General features: G+C 43.5%; 1 protein-coding gene across 1 annotated transcript in view; it reads left to right on the top strand.

Annotated features, from left to right (window-relative positions):
• LOC126926793 (uncharacterized) overlaps positions 1–14,161 on the top strand; it is a 224,593-nt gene that overhangs the window by 129,676 nt on the left and 80,756 nt on the right. The window lies entirely within an intron of this gene.

Raw genomic sequence — 14,161 nt, forward strand, 5'->3', positions numbered from 1 at the left:
AATTTCAATAACGAGTGGCGAGTCGACTTCTACGTACTGGAAGCATCATTGGGTAGATCAAGTCATCTGGGTGAGTCGTTTCCATTTTACTCCGATTCGGGAGCCGAGCGTTCACTAATTAAAGAGTCCGTGGCCTCGAGATTTCTGGCAAAAGAATGACTGACATATTGGTAATGCGAGGAGTAGGAAATACCTGTATTAAACATACGCCTCCCATTTGTTCATCGTGTGTATTAATGATTTTTACATCGAAGATAATTTCTCATGTCCTTGCTGATAGTTATCTAAAATATGATATCGCGATTAGTTGCGGAACTCTAAGTCTGGGTTTTGACGTAACATTTACACAAAATAGCCTCGCTATGTGTAAAACGAAAATAATTAATGTCTGTAATGAAACCACTGCAAACGAGATCGTCGTTAATGAAGTTGACGCTGATGTACATGGTAATAATAAGAGTCGATCAATTTCTCTTCTCGACAAATTCAAAGATTCATTCGTTACGGGTTTCCTACGTATTCGTGTAAATACAGGCCGGTTAGAAATACGATAATTGATCCTAACATCACCGTACGAGGAAGTCCTTATAGACTTAGCGAGGAGGACCGAAGAGCAGTACGTGAGAAAACAAGCGTTTTAATTAAAGCAAAGATCATAAGGCCTAGTAATTCGCCATTCGCGAGCCCTACGTAACTCGTGAAGAAGAAAACGGCTCAGATAGATTACGAGTGGATCCCCGAGAGCTAAATCAAAGTACCGTCTCGGATCGGTACCCTTTACTCCTTATTGCGGATCAAGTCGCGAGATTGCAAGAGGCGAGATATTTTATTAGCCTGGATATGGCCAGCGGGTTTCACCAAATTCCTATTTATCCTAATTCAGCGGAGTATACAGCGTTCGTTACCCCCGACAGACAATATGAGTAGATGACGATGCCGTTTGAACTGAAAAAAATTGCACCGTCCGTCTTTCGGAGGGCCATTCGCAAGGCCCTAGGCGACCTCGCTCATTCGTACGTTGTTATTTATTTCGATAACGTTCTAATTATTGCCGACTCGATAGATCAAGCTTTAGGAAGATTGAACACAGTATTAGATATCCTCGTAAAAGCAGGATTCTCTGTTAACTTTGCGAAATGTTCTTTTCTAAAAACATCGGTGCTCTATTTGAGATATGTAATTCATAACGAAGAAGTTCGTCCCAACCCGGGTAAAATACACACCTTAAGTTCTTTACCTGTGCCAACGGCCGTCACACAGTTCAGGCAGTTCATAGGGTTAGCTTCGTACTTCCGAAAGTTCATCCCTAAATCCTCACAGGTGATGAAACCCCTGTATGCGCTCATCTCAGATAACAGAAATATAACTTGGACAGATAGGCACGAGAAAATAAAACAGGGAGTTTCCGCCCTGATCGACGCGCCGGTGTTAATGATATTCGACCCCAATTATCCGATAGAACTACATACTGACGCTAGCTCGGAGAGTTACGGGGCGATTTCGACGCATCAAGTTGAAGGTAAAGGCAAAGTAATAGAGTATTACAGCAAAAGAACTACCCTCGCGGAATCTAGGTATAATTCCTACGAACTAGAGACGATAGCAGTCGTAAACGCAGTCGAGCATTTCCGTCACTATCTACATGGAGGGGAATTTCTTGTCGTCGCGGATTGCAACTCGTCGAAAGCGTCGAGTAATAGAGTACATTTAAATGACAGGGACCATAGGTGATGGGCCTACTTGCAGACTTTTGTTTTTATGACATTGTGTACCTGGAAAGTAAACGGACGGCCCACGTAGATTTCTTCTTGCGAAACCCCGTAGACTTAGACCACCGTAAAATTGATAAAATTGGGGAGAAAGAAATCAATCTGGCCGAAATATCGGAAGACTGGCTACTAGCCGAACAACGTCGTGATTCTCAAACCTTGGAAGTCGTCAAGGAATTGCAAAACGATGAGCTCGCGGAAGACACCGCGAATACATACGAATTACGGTCCGGTACTCTTTACCGTAGGATACAAAGAAAAGACAGGACTCTCTGTTTACCTATAGTCCTAAGAGGTTTTAGATAGTCTGTTATTAACCATGTGCACCAGTCAATTATGCACATAGGTTGGGAGAAAACGCTCGAGAAACTATACGAGTATTACTGGTTCGAAGGGATGGCGAAGTACGTTCGCCGATTCATTGAGAACTGTCATGCTTGTCAAGTTTCGAAAGCTAGTTCAGGTAAGATACAAGCCGAACTACATCCTATACCTAAGACCAGCATACCCTGGCATACGGTCCACATGGACATAACAGGCAAGTTGAGTGGTAAAAGCGATTCAAAGGAGTACGTCATTGTTTTGATCAACGTGCTCACTAAATTCGTATACCTGCATCATAATCGTAAGATAGATTCCCGTAACACCATTAAAGCGCTTAAATCCGCTATATTTTTATTCGGAAGTCCCTGCCGATAATAGCAGATCAGGAAAGATGTTCTAAGGGTAAAGAATTTCGAGAATTCTGCGAAAGCAAACGAATTAAAGTTCGCTTGATAGCGACCGGTGCTAGTAGAGCCAATAGACAGGTAGAGCGTGTTATGCGTACATTGAAAATATGTTCACGGTAGTAGAGACGACCGGGCGGTCATGGCAAGACGCGATTGGGGAGATACAATTGGCCCTGAATTGCACCACCAACCGCGTGACTAAGGCGAGCCCACGGGAACTACTAATCGGTAGGACAGCAAGACCGTACGACTTGTTGCTACCTGATAGCGTTGAAGAAAGAGGAATAGACATCTCCGATGTAAGACAACAGGCGACAAAAAAATATAGCAAGTAGCGCCAAACACGACAAAGAAAGATTCGATAACACCAAAGCTAAAGTGGTTAGGTTTAATGTCGGTGATTTCGTATTGCGCAAAATCGAGGAAAGAAACCAAATCAAGTTAGATCCAAAATTTAGGGGCCCATTCGTAATAGCAGAGATTTTGGAAGGGGATAGATATACTTTAAAGATATTAGACGGCAAACGATCGTATAAATACAGTCATGACAGATTAAGAAAAATGCCGAATAGTTGCGTTCCTGCTGAGTTGGACGTCTGTAGTGATGACAATGGCAGTGACAGTGACGATATGACTACACCGATCTCAGAGGATCATTAACACTATGACCATGACATGTAACACAGTGTTTCCACACACAAGCCTAGTGTTACCACACACTAGCATTCGATATTTCCACACAAGCCTAGTGCGACCACACACTAGCATTCGATATTCCCACATAAGCCTAGTGTGACCACACACTAGCATTCAGTGTCTCCATACACGCCTATTACATCAATGCACTCGTGTTCAGTGTCTCCATACACTGCACTCGCATTCAGTGTCTCCATACACGCCTATTACATCAATGCACTCGTGTTCAGTGTCTCCATACACTGCACTCGCATTCAGTGTCTCCATACACGCCTATTACATCAATGCACTCGTGTTCAGTGTCTCCATACACTGCACTCGCATTCAGTGTCTCCATACACGCCTATTACATCAATGCACTCGTGTTCAGTGTCTCCATACACTGCACTCGCATTCAGTGTCTCCATACACGCCTATTACATCAATGCACTCGTGTTCAGTGTCTCCATACACTGCACTCGCATTCAGTGTCTCCATACACGCCTATTACATCAATGCACCCGTGTCCAGTGTCCCCATACACTGCACTCGCATTCAGTGTCTCCATACACGCCTATTACATCAATGCACCCGTGTTCAGTGTCTCCACACACGCCGAGTGCGGTAATATGATCCAACAAACTGAGACTCGTCCGTGTACGAAATCGAAAATGATCTGTCATGTCATTACGGTCTGACTGGTAACTCACAAAATGCAACTGGCGCTTTGAATACCAATCATAATGCTACTGACTTTTGTGTTTTTTTTTCTTCCCTACTTTATCATTGAACGTCCGATCGAAATTTTTGTTGTTAACCTGGGCCCTTGACCTATTTGGACAGTTAGTTAAACCATAAATAAACTAGTGTAATATAATTTAGCTAAACTATAAAGGAGTAAAATATTAGTCATATCAAGTCTAATGTTGGGAGAACCCAATATTTTAGATCCACCCGAGGACGTGTGATAGTCAGAATGGCCGTGTCGGAGATGAAAGAACACCGGAACATTCCCTTTGGAACTTTGGGAAGACCCCTAGTATTGTAATTTAGATTTCACCATAGCCGTATTAAGAAACTGTTGTCATTCGATCCGACTGTATTTATTTGAGATTTATGATAGTGAGCTCGGGCTCGAGGCGACAATCAGTCGCCGAACGTAGCCGCGGTCAAAGGGATGAACGTTTTGTCTAACAAAGGCATGAAGTAATTCTATAGCTCTCCTTAAAAGAAATACTTGGGACAGGGCAAGACGGTAAACATTTCAACGATTTCTGTCCCGTGGCTCGCCACACGCAGACTTTGTCCTTCGGGTAAGACGATTGCCAGATGCCAACGCATCTTCACAGTATATGTTTAGCTGGGCGAGGACCCGCTACGAATATTAAATTTCAATTACACAAAGTCTCTCAAATAGACAAATGGCCTGTGCCCCAACTACGGGAAGATAAGAGAAATCTATCCTTCCACGAACGACGCTTCTCGCTAGCAACTTTCCCCAAGGACAGCTAATATCTTTCTCTAACCACCAACATGGAAATTGACCAATTAACAGCAACGTCAATTTCCCTCACCCTTCGAACGAAGACTTTTCTCCGCGAATCCGATGATCTCGTGCCCTTAAGCACACCCATCATAGTATTCTTCGACAGCGTCACCGCGACGGAGAGTCACTCTCTAGTGCGATCTCATCAGTAATCGACCTGTCTTTCGTATACGTAATAATTGCCCCTTTCTCTAACGTACAGTGTAACTTAGACGCTAACGAAGGGTAAAGTTCGTCATCCCGTTGACCGCGGATTCGTTATTGAGCCTAGGATCATTGTCATTAGCTTCTCGAGTATTTAATTATCGCGATTACTTGTCCAATTCCATCATAGTCATATTTGCACTAGTAAATATCTCCTCTATTGCACAATGATCACGTCTAGCGCCAATAGGGATTCGTTTCACGCCTTTAACCCTAACTCTAATCTTAACGCCGACGCGACATATATATGTAGTATCTATTTACAAGTATCGCAGATTACCTCTTGAAAAGTAAGAAAACATAAAGACTAAAGTAAAGTTGTAAATCTAAACTACAGTTCAAGTTATACAAGGCATATAAAGCTTCTCTTGAAACGTTAGGTGCGTACTTCGATATACAATATAAAGAAACATAGCCCGCGAGAAAAGCTATATAGTACATACCATACAGATCCCTCGCCATAACTTTGTCAATATGCTCAACGAAATCGGTAATTTCGGCGCCACCACTCAAACGCCGTTTCTCTCGCTTTGGATAATTGAATTAAATCCAGATCGTCCATGTTTACAGCGAAGCAACACGTGATACCGCCAAAAGTGCTTTCCATCCCCTCACATAACTGACATCGGCCGTCTGTGGATCCAACGGAAGGATCTTGAACGTTGGAGAATGCGTACCGCTGATTGGCTATTGAGCTCGGGGGTCGATCGTAGAAGCGGACGCCGGGTCGCAACGAGCCTCACAGTACCACTTCGACTGTGAACGCGATAGGAATTGGATCGTCTATTTTACAAAGCTCCTTTATCTTTTGCAACAATTACATTCGAATGTCTTTTCAAGCGCTAACGACATAATCGACGTTTGGTAAGCGATTAGTAACTGCGAATTCGTAGAATTCGTGGATAATTCTCGAGCTGTTTCGTGCGTACGCGATATTAAGTGGCACGCAAACAGGTGCACCTATTCGCGTAGCGCAAGAAATGTATCACGGAGGTCGTTCGAATTCGGGTGCACGATCTATGCCTATGACTGTGCAGTAGGGCATACTCTTCTCGACCACTTGTCTGGCGCCAACCACCACTATTGTCTCGCGAAGGCCAAGCTGTAAATCTTCGTTGCTTATACCGTTTTCTTGGTGAGTGTTAATTTTTTACTTATTCGATGGTATAATAATACCGTTATTACGAGGTAAAAGTTTTTGGATGTGTGATTTCTTGATTGAAGAGACGCTATCATTATTAAAAGTTTGAATATCCCGCCACTAGCGAGGGAAACATAATACAGAATGATTCTTTCATTTGCTTACATTCGATTTGTTAATTTTACTCCTATTCTCCTTTTTAATTCGTAATTTAATTGTGAGGACATATGCTATGGAGCAATTTTTGTTACTTTCAGCATCGTTGCTTTATTTGTTAAGACTGTTGAGCAATACGATCGTTTACTTTATTTACTGCCTTGTTTGCTATTATTCTACTTTTAAAGACAGGTATTTTGGAAATATAAACTTCTACATATTGGTATAATATTGATATACTTGAGATAAGCTCGTTTATGCTGTTACTGTTTAGGATCGTTTATTCATTAAAGTTATTGTAATCATATGACAACGAGAACTAGTGTAAAATATATAAAATGTATAGTTCTATTTTAATAATCAATTTTTAGTGCCTTTAGCGAAACGAATTGATTCGTATTAAAAATGTCGTTTAGTGAATAGGAAAATAGGACACTGAAGGTTTAACTAATTTAAAAGGATTTAGTTATTGAAGATAGTACTTGCTGAGCAAATGGATCGCGAAGTTGTCATAATGCTACAAATGATACACGCTTGTTAAATGAAAATCCATCGACTTTTCATTTTTCCATTTGTTTAAGAAATATGTTGTCCTATTAGTTTATTCCATTAATATTTATAATGATATATGCAAACAAAAGTGTATAAATAATAATATGCAAATAATTTTTTAACTTAAATGTCACTTATTTAATGTTTTATAGAATGCTATAAGTATACTACTGATAAGATTAATTAATCGAGAACGGAATTAATGCTGTTTACTGTAATCAGAAAGAAAATGGATTAAGGAGCGAGAAGATTTCGAACGTAGCGAAATTATTTGTTGATTGAATATCTCCTCCAACCCGACAAGCAATGCGGGTTATTACAAGTAGTTTTTACTTAATTTCCAATTAGTTATCGTATCTATAAGGTGTGGTCAAAGTTTTGGTACATAAATTTAGCTTGCATCGTATTGTACCGATTTATTTATATATCCTTTTTTATATGATTTATGTTATTGAGTTAGGATTATATTAAATTATTAATAAAATGAAAGAAAAATGGAAATTAAAATTAAATAAAATAGAATTGCATTAAATAAGAAATAGAAATAAAGTTGAACTAAAGCAAATTCAATTAAATTATTTCTTTTTACTTGCCTATGGGATTCTGAGATTATTAAAGTTCCTATTACGTACTCGTATTCTCGCTAATTCTTAAAATGAATTGACTATGAAATGAATGAGACTATTTCTCCGATTATATTAAATAGGCAATATCAATTACGTGTAATTGAATACATTATTCGAACGTTTTCTACAGAACTCTTGTTATTAATACATTATGGAAAATTTGAAACCAATTCGATATATATATATAGAGGTTGCAATGCATTTATTGCAAACATATGCTTAACGAAAAATTAGTATACAACATTAGTAGTAGTCTCAAACATACAATTAATTGCAGTAAATGTCCTGCGACTCTTACATACATTGTCATACTCGTTTGAAATTGTAATAATACGTTAATCTTGTCGCAGTATCGATAGGATATCAAGATATTCTTAATAATATGTCCACAAGGAGTTTGCAGGGATATTCAAATATTTTCGCGAACCACTGTAATTCAGCACAAGAGCAGAAAATTCCAGATTTTTTAGTTCTCGATCAGAGTGAATGTTTATACAAGTAACATTCGCTATCTGTGTCCATATTTACCGAACATTTCTATTAAACCTGCGCCAAGCTCGTAGAATGCCTCAGGTCGTATATGAGATGTCAGTTTTATCAAACGAAACGGGACCAGCTCCGTCTTACGTTTTCGATTAATTTTTTTCAAGATCTTGCTCTTGCATAATTAAATAATTTGAAAATTTATAATAATATGTATGTAGTATCTTAATGGGTCTTAGAGGAAAGGACAAGTAATGATGTTTTGATTTAATTAATAATATTCGAAGCAACGAAATAATTACAATGCTGTCGTACGTCTTATTTTCAGACGCGGCTTTCGACTTCCCGATTCACACTCTTCGGCTTCTACACTCGCTCGCTCTCGCTTCTCAATTCACACTCTGCACACCTTTCGCATCCGTTCTCTCCGGCTTCTCAACTAATACTGACTTTAACGTTTCTTTTGTCTTTTCCCGTCGTTCGAGACACGTGTCCCGAAACGCGCGTGGCCAGGGTCACGCGGGCCCTTACCACGAAACTTAAAAAGGACCGACGACACCTTGATGTACCCGACGATGCCGCGGCTCTCGCGACATTGTTTACGATTCGGCAGATATCTTAGGCCTTTTGTCCACGATACTACATTCGGCCATCCTGCAATAACATCTGCCCTCAGATGTGGTCTTCAATTTCGCTATCGTCGGATGCGTCGTCTTCGGCGTTGAGGACCAAGGCTTCATGAAGTCGGCGGTCGTCGACGTGTGCGTAGGCCCCTCATGCTCCCCCACCTTCTCCACCATGTATCGGTCATTCCGCATCGTTCGCAATACCCGGTACGGACCTAAAAATTTTCCCCCGAGTTTTAAACCCGGGCCAAACTGAGTTCTCTTAATTGCTACCAAATCTCCCCTTAGGTACTGCTTCGCGCTCTTCCGTCTTTTGTTAAAATTCTTTCTGTTTTCCTCTTGCGTCGCAGCGATCTTGCTTTTGGCGTCCTCGCGTAACTCACGACGCTGTTCCTCGAATTTTGCAGCCCATTCTTCGTCGATTAATCTTCTGACCTGCGCATCTTCCTTGATTTGCATTTCAACCCCGACAAGTAGCTGGAAGGGAGTTTTTCCCGTGCTTCTGTTTATGGTGGAATTCAAGTACCTCTGGACTTGGTCGACGTGCTTGTACCAATCATCGAGCTTAGGAGCAGCCAATTTAGTTAATAATGGTATGAGTGTCCTGTTGACCCTCTCTACCTGTCCATTCCCCCTCGGTACCCCCGTCGTGATTAGCAAATGCTCGATGTTTTCTTCTTCGCAGTATTCTCGGAAGGCGTTGGATGTGAATGCTGTTCCCCGATCGGAGATGATTCGTCGTGGATTACCAAAAACAGCCGCCTGCCTCTTTAACCGGTCGATAACGTCCGCGGCATTAGTAGACTTGGTGGGATAAAGCCACGTAAACTTAGTGAACGCATCCACTACTACAAAGATGTGTGCATATCTTTTCCTTGTAGCTGTCATGGGTCCCACATGGTCGATATGGTACGTGTCTAGCGGGGTGTCTCCTTTGTCTAAGGGGTTTAAATATCCCTCCTGCTTGCCCGATTTTCGTTCGGCTAGGATACAGTCAAGACAGTTAGATATCACATGTTCGACCTTCTCACGTAGTCCCTTAAACCAAAAGTCTTTCTTGACTATCGCCTCTGTCTTGGTGACCCCGAAGTGCCCCCGTTCGTGTGCCCGCCTGACTATCTGAATTTGCATGGCCTTCGGCACTACTACTAGCAAATCGTCCTCACATTCTTTATACAAGATGTTGTTCCTTATAGCATATCCCTCGACCTGATTGCGCGTTACAGCATCCACAATCCCGCGGACCTCAACGTCCTTGCCCTGCGCACTTCTCAACCGCGCGATCAGCCCGTCTTCGCTTTCCGTTACGAACATAGTGCTTGGCAGTGGATTCCTACTCAGAGCATCCACATGCTGCATTCTTTTCCCCGGTCGATGACACACCTGATACTTAAACTCACTTAACAATATCGCCCATCTAGCTACGCGCACGCACAAATCTTTCTTTTTCATCGTCATGGTGAACGCTTGACAATCCGTGACAATAGTGAACGGCATACCTAACAGGTAAACCCTAAACTTATTTAACGCCTTTACTATCGCCAGTACCTCCAGTTCATAGCTGGTGTACTTTGCTTCCGCGGAAGTGGTCTTTCCACTGGCGAAGTAGACCGGGTGAAATTTTCTGTCGTTTAGATCCAGCTGCATTAGAATCGCCCCGTAACCCTCCGCGGACGCGTCTGTATGCAATTCAGTCTCGGCGCCTATCCTATATAGTTTTAACACAGGCCCGCTGGTAAGCGCTGCTTTTAAAGTTTCGAACGCTTCTAATTCTCGATCCCCGAACTGAAACTCTACCTCCTTTTTCAACAGGTCCGTTAGAGGCCTAGCAATCTTCGCATAACCCCTAATGAACTTTCGAAAATACCCCGTAAGTCCCAAAAAACTCTGAACTTTCCTGACAGACGTCGGCCTGGGAAAATTCGCAACGGCCCTAGTTTTATGGGTGGACGGCCTTATGGTGTTTTCCGAGACTATATGTCCCAAATACTCAATCTCCTTCTGCATAAAGCGACATTTCTTCCAGTTTATGACTAAACCATGCTGCTTAGTTAACTCTATGACCATTAGCAAACGTTCCCACGCCTCCTCTAAACTTCTGGCAAGAATAATAATGTCGTCCATGTACACAATGACAATACCCTTGTTCATCAGTTCCTTGAAAATCATCGAGATGTACTTCTGGAAAACAATAGGAGAAATTTTTAAACCGAACGGCAACTTCAAAAATTCGTATTGCCCTGTCGGCGTGACGAAAGAGGTGTACTTTTGGCTGTCTTTGTCTAAACTCACGTGGAAAAACCCATTCTTCAGATCTATCGTCGTGAAAAACTGAGCGCCCTGCAATGCATCTAACACGTCCTCAATCAAAGGCAACGGGAAATGAGGACACTCGATGAGCTCATTAAGCTCGCGGAAATCGACACAGACCCTGATGGAGTCGTCTTTCTTTCTAACTACAACTATGGGACTTGCGTACTCCGAGTCCGATGGTTTTATAATACCTTCGTCTGTCCACGCCTCCATCAAATCGTCCACTTCCTTTTTCTCAGACGGCGCCAGCCGGCGCGGTCTTCGTACCACGGGTTTGTCGCTTTTCAATACGATTTTCGCGGTTATCCCGACATCCCGCGTCTTCTCTGGCTTATACTCCCTAATGATATCGCGGATCGCTTCACGGTAGTGAGGTTCTTGTACGTGCGCTAGATCTATCTCGTCGGTCTGTTCAATCGCGTTGACCTTCAGTACCTCCGACGCGTTTTCGTGACCGTCATCCTGCCCGTCAAGCTGTAGGAAGCTCACCTCGCCCCGTTTGACACGCAACTCTATCTGATCCAAAAAATCAGTACCCAGCAGCAGGCTGTGGTTCCTCAATACCTTATTTGAGACGACGTGCAACGTGACCGTGAATGCACACCCGTCGACCATCATTATCTTTGTAAATTCGCCCCAGGTCTCATTGCCCGTGGAACCCAAACCATCAAACCTAAGCTTACCATTTCCTAGCGGTGGTGATCCTAACCTCTCATACTCGTCTGATCGTATGAACGTGAGATCACTACCCGTATCTACCAACGATGTAAACCTACATCCGTCTATCGTCACCTCCTTCATGTATCTCTTCTTCTCGGGTCTTGAAATGATGTAGGTCTTCTTCGGTTGTGCTGTACACCTTGACGCCATGTGCCCAAGTTCGTTACACCTGAAGCACCTCACACCTTTCTCTTTCTTCGGACACGTAGCACTTAAGTGACCGTCGCCGCCGCAACTGAAGCACTTCTTGGTATCACTGCTCGTTTGTCTCGTCTGACTCCGCATTGCTGACCGTTTTGCTTTATCGTCCTTGCGTTCCCCAGATTTTGTTTTCGCCCTCATGTCACTTTTCATCGCTTCATACTGCTTGAAGCGTTCCTTCAGCTGCTGCATATTCCTGGCCCCGTATAGTATGGCTTTATTCGCGACCTCATCGGGAATACCCTGGATAATATAGTCGATTACCGACTGTGTATCGACTCTTCCTTGTCTCGCAATCTCACGCATATTATACATATACTGAAGCAGACTCTCGTCTGTTCTTTTCGTTCTATGCGCTAATTCTTGATGTACCTCCCGGTCACTCACTATGTCTGGGAATTCATCTACCAACGCCTTTTTAAACTTCGCCCAGGACTTCGTGCATCGTTCTTGGCGTGCGAAGGCTTGAGCAGAGCCTGTGAGAAGCTTCCTGGCGAAAACCACCATGTGGATGTCCGACCAGCCACACACTTCCGCCATTTCCTCGAAATCCTTTATCCACTGGCTTACATTCGGTAGATCATCTCCGCTGAATCTTCCTAACGAGTCTTTTACGTCTTCGAACGTTAACGCCGTGCACTTAGGCTCGTCTTGTCTTCGTCGTCTTACCACTGGAGTCACCCGAACTCCGCCGTCTTGACTACTGAGATCGTGATTCCCTGGACCGTTGCCGTCTAAACGGTCCCCAATCACGCCCATCTCATCGTCGTCGTCGTCTTCTAAAACATCATCGTCGTCGTCGTCTTCCTCCCGTGCACCGTGTTCCCGGTCTAAACGTACCGCAGCCAGCAATCGCGCTACCAGCTCGCCCTTTCTACCCGTTAATCTCAGCCGTCGTTTTCTCAGCTCGTCTTTCAACTCAGGTATTTGCATCTGAGCCACCTGCTCGTCAGTCAAAACTGCTTCACCTGCATTGTAGTCACTCATCGTTCCGAAATATCACTTTCACTTGTCACTTAGCGCTCTAGATCCCGGCTGAGCCCCCAAAATTATGTAGTATCTTAATGGGTCTTAGAGGAAAGGACAAGTAATGATGTTTTGATTTAATTAATAATATTCGAAGCAACGAAATAATTACAATGCTGTCGTACGTCTTATTTTCAGACGCGGCTTTCGACTTCCCGATTCACACTCTTCGGCTTCTACACTCGCTCGCTCTCGCTTCTCAATTCACACTCTGCACACCTTTCGCATCCGTTCTCTCCGGCTTCTCAACTAATACTGACTTTAACGTTTCTTTTGTCTTTTCCCGTCGTTCGAGACACGTGTCCCGAAACGCGCGTGGCCAGGGTCACGCGGGCCCTTACCACGAAACTTAAAAAGGACCGACGACACCTTGATGTACCCGACGATGCCGCGGCTCTCGCGACATTGTTTACGATTCGGCAGATATCTTAGGCCTTTTGTCCACGATACTACATTCGGCCATCCTGCAATAACATCTGCCCTCAGATGTGGTCTTCAATTTCGCTATCGTCGGATGCGTCGTCTTCGGCGTTGAGGACCCAAGGCTTCATGAAGTCGGCGGTCGTCGACGTGTGCGTAGGCCCCTCATGCTCCCCCACCTTCTCCACCATGTATCGGTCATTCCGCATCGTTCGCAATACCCGGTACGGACCTAAAAATTTTCCCCCGAGTTTTAAACCCGGGCCAAACTGAGTTCTCTTAATTGCTACCAAATCTCCCCTTAGGTACTGCTTCGCGCTCTTCCGTCTTTTGTTAAAATTCTTTCTGTTTTCCTCTTGCGTCGCAGCGATCTTCCTTTTGGCGTCCTCGCGTAACTCACGACGCTGTTCCTCGAATTTTGCAGCCCATTCTTCGTCGATTAATCTTCTGACCTGCGCATCTTCCTTGATTTGCATTTCAACCCCGACAAGTAGCTGGAAGGGAGTTTTTCCCGTGCTTCTGTTTATGGTGGAATTCAAGTACCTCTGGACTTGGTCGACGTGCTTGTACCAATCATCGAGCTTAGGAGCAGCCAATTTAGTTAATAATGGTATGAGTGTCCTGTTGACCCTCTCTACCTGTCCATTCCCCCTCGGTACCCCCGTCGTGATTAGCAAATGCTCGATGTTTTCTTCTTCGCAGTATTCTCGGAAGGCGTTGGATGTGAATGCTGTTCCCCGATCGGAGATGATTCGTCGTGGATTACCAAAAACAGCCGCCTGCCTCTTTAACCGGTCGATAACGTCCGCGGCATTAGTAGACTTGGTGGGATAAAGCCACGTAAACTTAGTGAACGCATCCACTACTACAAAGATGTGTGCATATCTTTTCCTTGTAGCTGTCATGGGTCCCACATGGTCGATATGGTACGTGTCTAGCGGGGTGTCTCCTTTGTCTAAGGGGTTTAAATAT

The sequence above is a fragment of the Bombus affinis genome, unplaced genomic scaffold, assembly GCF_024516045.1.
Source record: "Bombus affinis isolate iyBomAffi1 unplaced genomic scaffold, iyBomAffi1.2 ctg00000059.1, whole genome shotgun sequence".
NCBI classification, from domain to species: domain Eukaryota; kingdom Metazoa; phylum Arthropoda; class Insecta; order Hymenoptera; family Apidae; genus Bombus; species Bombus affinis.